Raw genomic sequence first — 8,633 nt, 5'->3', positions numbered from 1 at the left:
GCTGCTATAAAGGCAAATCTTTCTTGTAACAGTATTTTTGATTTCTGACCCCAAAGATTTAGCTTTCAAAAAACATCATACTAATAATCATATAATATATTGATACTGTTAAATAAGTGTACACTTTTGAGATTTATCCATATAATTGCTTGGATAACAATTGATATTTGTTACTTGATAATTAGCCTAACTACTATTATGACCTGTGACTACACTATTATTTATTTATCCATTTATCACTTGAAGGATATATAGAATGAGTTTTGGAAATTCAAAATATAGGCCGAACACTGAGGTAATACATACAGGTGTGAACATGTCCTTATTTTAGTTGGTTGAATACCTGTGAGTGGAATTGCAATGTCAGTTAAGATATCACATTTTTCATTACACACATGAGTATGAAAATTTCTCCAAATTTTTCTGAGACCTGATAGTGTCCTATTAATGTCTGTATAATGACATAGAGATATATCATGATTTTATTCTCATTTACTTAATGACTAATCATGTTGAAATTTTTCATATCATATTTTCTCTTAGTATATTTTCTTTCATAAAGTAACTGTTAAACAGTTTGCCAGTTCTTTCAGTTTATTTTCTTATTCTTCAGTTGTAAAAATTCGTCACATGCTCTATCAAGGTCTTTTTTAAAAATGTCATGAGAAAATATTTCATTTCAGTCTGTGAATTGTCACTCGTTTTCTTAACTGTTATCATTCAAAATGCAGTTTTAACTTGTGGAAGCAAATTTTGTTATTTTTTCTTTTTTCGGGTTTATGATTTTTGTATCACAGCTAAGAAAATATGTCCTTATTCAAAGTAACAATTAATTTCTATATTTTTCTAGAAGCCATAGTTTTAGGTTTTGTATCTCTGTGTATGATCTGCATTTAATTATGAAAATGACAGCACTTATATCAAATTATAATGACTTTTTCAGAAATCAAGTGACTACATATGACAGATTTTAAAATATTTATATATTTATCTCTATATCTATTATGTAACCAATACATAGTGTTTTAGAGTAATATAAAGTATTTTGAAATCCAAAAAAATACTTTAAGCCTTTTCATATTATTTCTATAATATGCATAATCATCTTTTATAACATAATATTTATATTAAGTTAAATTTATTTCAACTTTTACATAAAAATTAACATTATAGATATTAATGGGGTGCATTATGACATTTCAATACATATATATAGTGAAGAAAGTTTAAATCAGGCTAAACATATCTCTCTCCTCACATGCATATCATTTGCCTATTTTTAAAACATTTAAAATCTTTATTCTTTTTAAAGTATGAAGTACATTATCATCTATATTCACATGACTATGCAGCAATACATAGGAACATTTTCTAACTTGGAACCAATCAAGCAACTTTTCTCCCACTCTCTCCAGATTCTTATCACTGTCATTCTATGCTCAATTTCTAGGAGATCAAATGTTAAATATATTTTTTATATTTATTATAACATTTTCATCTATCTGGGGCCTTGAACTTTTTTTCTGTCTAGGTATTAAACACTGTCTATAATTTGCTTATTATTTATGTTCTCTTTTGGACCAGAGCAATGCACAAATTTGATGATTGACCTGAAATTACATTTGCTTTTGAAGTCACTCTTGAATGTGAAAAAAGGTCTTATGTACAAATTGCACTATTGATTAATCTTTTTCCTTTTTCCAGCAATGGATTTAATGCATTACCACAGGACACTTAGGGGGATACCCTTTATTTGAACATATCTAACAGCAATGCTTTTCTAAAATCTCTGGTACTTTGCAATTATAAATTTATGTAGCCTTTATAGTATCATTCCACTTGCTTTATTACATCATTTTTTCCAACTGAATTCTCTACCAATAAAAAAATTGATAAGTACAGACTTGGGAGTACTGGAATAATATTTACACATACTCTTCAAATGCTTCTGTAAAGTGATAACCAATCAAAGGTATTGATTATCCTATTCTATTTATTAATTATTCTATTAAGATTTGTTGTAGAAACTTCTTTATGAAAGACAAAAGGTCATGTATTTCTTCCTTTTTATTCTTAAGCAAGTCTCAAACAGAGAAATCTTACTATACTGAAAGTCTCAAAAAGGGGCTAATGTTTCCTATACTTATGTTATTTGAAATTTTACGCTCATGAATTAGAGTCATGGTGTACTACAATTAAGATATGAGAGTCTGTCAGAGTGGATATACACATGGAGAGAGACAAGCCAATGACTGTTTGGTCATACATGGGTAAATTGTTTCTACGTTCCAAACTGGTTCTCTACTACAATTGCTAGCTATCTACATCACAAAATCACAAACATATTTAACTCCCACAAGATGGAATTTTGGAGAAGAATTTTCTCTCACACAAGACTCTCATGGCAAAAAGAGGCAAAACTGAGGAAAAGTTCCAAGAAGTTGTTAGATGGTCATTCAAAGTAAAATATTCAAAGTAAAATATATCCTTGTTGTATGGTGGAGAGCTTCTGATGTTAGTCCAGTGATGTTGGACTGCTCAGAGAGACTTCTTCTATCTGCCATCTTCCATATGAAATCATTATTTTATACCTACTTAATTTTTCAGTGATGACTAAGACAAAGACAAAGTGTTTCTATTAATAAATAAACTCTTTACCGGTGGAAAGTTTTCTAATCCATTTGAGTATGGAAAGATTGCTTTAAAAAGTTTTCTTTAATAATAATAATAAATAAAATCAAATAGGAAACTTACCTCAATATTACAGTTACTGTGAACACCAAGAATGAGAGCTGGGTTTTGAACAAATGTTGGAATAGTAAATATAAATGAAATTCAAAATGTATTACTTGTACAAAAGAGAACATGACACTGACATGGTCTTATAGTATTTCTGATGAAGATTATAACGTTAGGATATTCACTGAATTTCAGATTCTTGGCTCAGGTAATCTAAGATAACCCTTTGAAAATAGGATATTAATGACAGTAGTTAAAGTTTATGACATAAAAGTTTGTTCTTGGTAGAGATGGGCAAGATAATAAAGACATTCTTATCAAATAAATTTTTCCATGGTAAGTGAACTAAGCATTATTTGAACAAAAACCAATTTTTCTAAATAATGTTCATTTTTCCAGATAATCAGGCTTATTGAGCAAATTTATTTGCAATAAATAATGAAATAATTGGGTAAGATATATATTTGTTTATATATCTACCTCCTTGTGTAGTAATTTCTTTGAATAAATAAGAAGATTGGCACAGATAATATTGGTTGATATTCCAGATATAATCAGTGTATGGGCATCTGCTGTTATCAGCTATGTTGACATTTCACAAATACGAACAGAACAAATTTTGCATTTAGTAAAGCCAAATTTGGTTGTTGTATGTTGTTAGTTCAATTCTGAGATTATATATAATTTTCATTTACTCTTAAAACCCCAGAGATGTTATATTTCTTGATGAATTTTGTAAGGCTATGCAATATGTGTATTAGTCATTGTGTCTTAAGTACAGATGAGACATTAACACACAATTATTAATACACATTTTATAGGAAAGGGGTGTTGTTTTTAAGCAATGATACATTTATTCGATGTCTTCTCTATAGTAGGCTTTCATATATCTTATATATCAACAAAGTAATGACACTAACAATAACGACTACTTCTTCTAGTGGTGACTAACTTACATATTAAACACCTTGTCTAGACCTACCTTTAAATTTTAGTGATCATGTCTATGGAAACATCTTACTCTGGTTTTCTTTCCCACGTGCAACCTATCCTTTCCCCAAAGGTCAGGTGGCTATATAAATTTGAATAGAAAGAAACTTGCCTATTTCCTTTAAATATAATCCATGATTTAATAAGGAGTTACAAACATGATGTATAAAGGAACTGAAAAACAGCAATGAGCACACCCACTGAAACAGCAACCTACTGCTCCTTTTTGAATACTATTCTACAGTATAGTGCTTCGTTTTACATTTATTCATTCCTTCAATTTAAAAATACTGACATCATATAGATAGAGAATTTCAAGTTGAGTAGAACCAGGAGAGACAGCTGGTCTACCCACATTTTCACCGAAGTGATTTCAAATATTGCATTTCTACACAGAGGTAAACAATAACTTTCACCTGAGAAGAGACACTTTACCTGTAAAAGTTAGACTATATAAATTATAACTTGGAGTTTATTTCTGCAAGATATTTTGATAGGTGAATATATTACAGTTCTCCAGAGAAAAAGAAACTATAGGATTGATATAAACATGTATAAAATATCTTTCATTATATGAATTGGTTTATATGATTATTGAGTCAAAAAAATCCTACCATATGCTATCTAGAACTGATGAAACTAGAAAAGCCATTAGTTTAATTCTGTCTATATAGGGAGGTCTGGAAATTGGGAGATCACTGATAAGTCTAGAAACCAGAGGGTCAGGAGTTCCTATTTGAGTAAATGAAGAGGATGCCTCAGCACAAGCAGTGACAGCAAATTTATCCACCTTTCACTTCCTTGTTCCATTCAGGTTCTCAGTGGATTGACTGTTCTCCATATCTGGGGGAGTGGGCATCACCTGTTTTGCAAAGTTTACCAACTCGAAAGCTAAACCATTCCTTCACAAACACACACACATAATATTATGCCAACTGTGGAGGTAGCATTCACCTAGTCATGCTAATGACAAAAGAACTACAATAGAGGCAAATCTAACCTGTATCATAAATTCTACTGAATACTAAATAGCCTACATGTTAATTGAGATAGTTCAAATAAATTAATCCACCTAAAGTTCAGCCTTTTCAGGGATAGCAATGACTTTGCTTTGAGGACTGGTATGAGGTAAAAATTTTATGTTTTAATTGAAAATGTGAGAAAATGTATATTTTTTTTCAAATTTGTAAGCATGAGCCATCATTATAAGTACTGATAAAATCTCAGTTTTCATAGGTGAATGTGTTGCATTTTGACCACTGCTGTGAAGGAAAATGAATTTCTGGGTTTGCCTAGGCTGAAAGATCATGCTCACATTTTTATTTGAAACTACATAACCAGAAATGTTTCTGGACACATAGATACATGCATGTGTTGGTGTATTTTGTTTTGTATTTAAAACATGTAGTATGAATTGACCAATAGTGGAATTCAAACATATGCCTGTGATTCAACAAACTTCTGAAAATTCCCAAAAATATGTTAAACAAGAGCAGCTCTAAAATGCAGGTAATATATTTTTAAAAATTGACTTTAGAGTAAGTAGACATGACATAAGAATTTAGTGAGCAATTTCAAAAGAAACTCACTGATTGCTGGGTCATTGTGAAGCATTTTTAGCAATTAATAACTTTACACTTCAGATCAAGATGACAGGGGCTGGGGATTTAGCTCAGTGGCCCAGCGCATGCCTGGCAAGCGTGAGGTCATGAGTTCAATTCTTGGTACCGGGAAGGAAAAAAAAAAAGAGAGAAAGAAGACAAGGAAGCTTCCCAAGAGATCATTATCATCAAGAGAGAGGTGCAAGAGCAATAAGGAAGCTCAGATCAGCTCACAGGCATTTTTGACTTTGCGCAAGAAGGAGAGAGAGTTCCTTGTGCTACTTTGTAGCAATGCTCTGCCTTGAGATGCCAAGTGAGGGAGATAACCTGGCTTACTTATATCTGGAACAGGACTAACATCAAAGAACTTTGTACAAATTAGTGAGTACAGAACCTTTATATCATTACATAAGAAGACATAGGGGTTTACAGGATGTTTTCTTTTCTTTAAAACCGTTCTTGTTCTCTTTTCTCAAGGACCTGAGATATTTGAGCAGATAATAACACGTTCCTAGTGAAGAAGGAAGCTGAACGTGTTCCTAACTGGAAAACACAAAACTATTCTTGTCAATTAAAACATGACAGGAGGTTGGACCTCATTCCTGAGCATAAATCCTTTGGGGAACAAGGAGTATAGATTCTAAAAATGCTTAAATAAATAAATCAAAGTGGGAAAATATTTATAAAAATAAATGAACTGTGTAAAAGCCCACAATTGAGAAAAAGACATGGGAAAGAAAACTTGCAGCAGTCCCTAAATCACAACAGGTAGGATAATTTGGTTTAAGCAAAGTGTGCTCTTACCAAAGAGAGAGTACACCAGACAATATTTTCTGCCCTTACAGCAAAACTCAATATTTTAAACAAATGATAACAGAGCTTCTGAGGCTAATACTTATTTTCTGAAGATAGTATAGACCAATGTATTAATCCTTTATTATTTCTTCTGAAAGTCTCATCCAAATACTGCCAAGGGAAATTAGAAACAAGTAGACAGAATACCTGTGATTCTCACCTTAAATACCAGGCTATAAAGAAATTTAATAAAAAAAAATTAGTTGTTGTTGTTTTCCTCTAAGACTTTTCCCTGACCAAAAATTAGACTAATGCTCAATTTAAGTAGGAACAGCTAGGAAATACTCAGGCCACCTCAGCTAGGGCTTGTGTGACCTAAGCAAGGAATTAAATTTTTATTGAAGATCTCCAGAAGGCCTGATAACACTAGGTCTGATATTCATGGCTGAGGATAGGGGAAGCAACTTTAATGATTAATGTATCCAACAGGTATATAGCATTTATGAGGATAACTGCACATAGATATGAAGAGTTATGTAATTTTCAATTTAGTTGTTTAAATGCAGAATATGATAACAGGTGGATAAGAAAAAATATGTACTATACTCTCAGTGTCAAGACCCATTGTATTTAAAGCTGATTTTATGAGTTTGATAACACAGAGATGGAAAACATCCTTGTGTCCCATACATTGTAATTATGCTGAAATGTGTGGCAGATTTCTCACTTCTGCAATAAAAGCAGGTAATTGTACCAGTTTAAAGCTTTGCTATAATAATAAGCATAATTTATGTCAGGCAGATAGAGAAAATAATATTTATTTAATGTCTGACTGAACAAATAATATTTATATTGAATTAAATCAATATAATTGATATCACATTTTTACATAGAAAGTACTTATTAATATACGTATATAAATTTTAAAGTATAACTGTAAATTAGCAGTAGACATTATTAATGTACATTAACATTATTGAGTCCTGCAAAAAAAGAGCACATGGATGTAATTTTTAAAGGAATCTTAGACATACTGTTCAGTGTTTAACATTTTCTAATTATAAGGAAAACATATGTTAATTTTAAGAAAAAAAGTTGCATTCAACAATAAATGCTATATATGGTAAAAGCTCATTTATAATTCCATTTATCACAAAATCATTTTTAAAAATATAACAAAAATTTTAAAGGATTAAAATATCTAAAATATCATGTTGCATACCAATAATTATTAACTTTATTACATTAATTAACACAACAGTATAATATAAACTTGACAAAAGTTTCTATATGTTTAATTATAATTTATGTGCTCATACCATGCAGAAAATACAGAATATTAAAACTTGTCCATAAACCATCTTATATGTGTCACTATAAACCAAGATAATAAGAAACACACTGGTAATGAACTACTATTGTAGCTAGAAATATTAGTATGACTTTAAATTAACTTTACAGTGGTCCCCTCTACATTATGAGAGACATTCTAAGAACCACAGATAGTAATGAATCTCATGCATACTGTTTTTTCCTTTATAGAAATAGCTGTGATCAATTAAACTTTTTTTTCCATTTTCACTAAGCACTTACCAGGCAATTTGGCCATATCTTTTGCAGTCTTATGAGCAAGAGTAAAATTTGCATAGATTTTTTTTCTCATTCACAATTTCATACGCAGAAGGCATGGTCTTTCAATAGATCTTAGGACTCTCTTCCTAGGATTTTTAAAAATAATTCTTGCCTTCATAAAAACTTTCAACATTTAAATTAAAGGAAACACTCATACTTTTTATTTAGCAAATCCAAATTGCCAACATCACCATTCTTACATGGGGGGCCAGGGCCATTGTAAACTAAAATAATAACATCAACAGAGCAATGCTAAGACACAGAAAGGATCTGATAACTCAGACAATGCATAATTTACTAAGGGGCATATGTGCTACATAAATATGGTGAATGAAAGGGTTGCTAATGTTTGGGGGCGGATAGGGCACAATGGCGTGTGATACAAAGCTACTACAAATGGTGATCATCTCAAATTTATGAATTGCTTTCTCTAGAATTATTCATTGACTATATTCAGACCACAGTTGGCCATGAATAACTAAAACTAGGAAAAACAAAAATATGACTAAGTGAGTGAAGGTGGCAGTATTTACTAGCACAGCATTTAGTTTGATTTTTCATTTTCAGTATCACTATGACACGAAGATGACTTAGGCAAATTAAATATTGTTTTAAAATATTTTTGCTATCAATAGGCTACAATATCCAGGAACTTTGATGAAGTAACTTTTGTTGCTTAATGTGGAAGCTCAGACCCTACATACTGGAAAACAGTATTTCATCATATATTAAAAATCTATCATTGTCACTTTAAAGTGAGACACACAATGACTAGTCAAACTAAAAGCTCAAATGAAATATGAATGCTTGGGTTTTTTATTTTAGGAAATTCGTGCTCTGCTGGGATCATGTTCCTTCTCAATAGCACAAACTGCA

This window comes from Chinchilla lanigera, unplaced genomic scaffold (genome assembly GCF_000276665.1).
Source record: "Chinchilla lanigera isolate Chin_1 unplaced genomic scaffold, ChiLan1.0 scaffold00013, whole genome shotgun sequence".
Taxonomy (NCBI): Eukaryota; Metazoa; Chordata; class Mammalia; order Rodentia; family Chinchillidae; genus Chinchilla; species Chinchilla lanigera.
The sequence above is the reverse complement of the archived record's forward strand: the minus strand, read 5'-3'. Positions refer to the sequence as shown.